Below are 1,565 nucleotides of genomic sequence, written 5' to 3' on the forward strand. Positions count from 1 at the left end.
GAGGGGGACACTGGGGATGGAGACAATGGGAACAGGGATGGGGGCGCTGGAGGAGGAGGGGCAGTGGAGACATGGGGAACAAGGATGGGGACACCGTGGGGGAGAGGGTGACTTCGGGGCCAGGGCTGTGGCAGCGACCGAGTGTGAAATCAATCAATAAATCTACAAACCTGTACATCAACAAATCGATAAATCAAATAATAAGCGTGGCGGGAGTGGGGCTGGGGCCGGCACCCCCCCGGCGGGGCCCCGCCGCCCCTCCCCCCCATGAGCTCATCGTGTTTTTGGAGAAAATTCCTTGGCGGGGGCGGGGGGGACACGCGGGGGGGGGGGGGGGGGAAACGCGGAGGGGAGAAAAGGGGGAGGACTCGGGGGACATCGGGTGGACACGGGGTGCTCCCCCCACTCTGCTCCCACCCACGTCCGTCCCCCAGCCCGGCCTTTTGGGGGGTCCCAGGAGCCCCCCCCGCTGTTGTTGTTGCTGCCGGGGCAGTGAGTCACGGCCACGCCCGGACTGGGAGCACTGGGAGGGGTTGTGCTGGGGCACTGGGAGCACTGGGACGAGCCATTCTGGTGTTACTGGGAGCCATGGGTTGGGCTGTGCCACATTACTGGTGTTACTGAGAGCGTTTGGACAGACTATACTGGTGTAACTGGGAGGACTAGGGTGGACTGTGCCGTGTTACTGGTGTCACTGGGAGCATCAGGATGGGCCATATTGGTGTTACTGGGAGTCGTGGGTTAGGCTTACTGGGGGTTTTGGGGTTACTGATGTCACTGGAATGGGCCATACTGGTGTTACTGGGAGGACTGGGGTGGGCTGTGCCATGTTACTGGTGTCACTGGGAGCACTAGGACAGGCCATACTGGTGTCACTGGGAACACTGGGAGACGCGAGGCAAGTGGCACTTGGGTTGCTGGTGTTACTGAAACTGGGAGGGGCTGTGCTGCATTACTGGTGTTACTGGGAGCTGTGAGAAAAACCATACTGATGTTGGTGGTGTTAACCGGGAGCACGAGGATAGGTTGTAATGGTGTTACTGGGTGCACTGGGACCGACTATACTGGGGTTCCTGGGATGGGCTCTCCCATGTTACTGGTGTCACTGGGATGGGCCTTACTGGTGGTGCTGGGAGCCATGGGTCGTGCTATGCCATATTACTGGGAGCACTGGGGCTGGACGGCAGGTGGCACCGGGGTTATTGCTGCTGTTGGGAGCACTGGGCTGAACTGTGCTGTGTTACTGGTGTTAGTGGGAGCACTGGGATGAGGTGTCCCGTGTTACTGGCAGGACTGGGATGAGCTGTGCTACGCTAGTGGGAGCACTGGGATGTGCTGTCCTGTGTTAGTGGTGTCACTGGGAACACGGGGATGGACTATATTGGGGTTCCTGTGAGCTGGGGGTCAGTCTGAGGCACGTTACTGGTGGCACTGGGAGCACTGGGAGTCCTTCCCGCTCGGTTGTTTGGTTGCCACGGCGACGCCCCAAACACGGGCGGGGGCGGCTCCCCTGGGGGTGGCGGGGAGGGAGGGGCCCAGGCCCCGCCCCGGCCCCGCCCCCGATG

Source organism: Corvus cornix, unplaced genomic scaffold (genome assembly GCF_000738735.6).
Source record: "Corvus cornix cornix isolate S_Up_H32 unplaced genomic scaffold, ASM73873v5 scaffold1, whole genome shotgun sequence".
In the NCBI taxonomy this organism is placed as follows: Eukaryota; Metazoa; Chordata; class Aves; order Passeriformes; family Corvidae; genus Corvus; species Corvus cornix.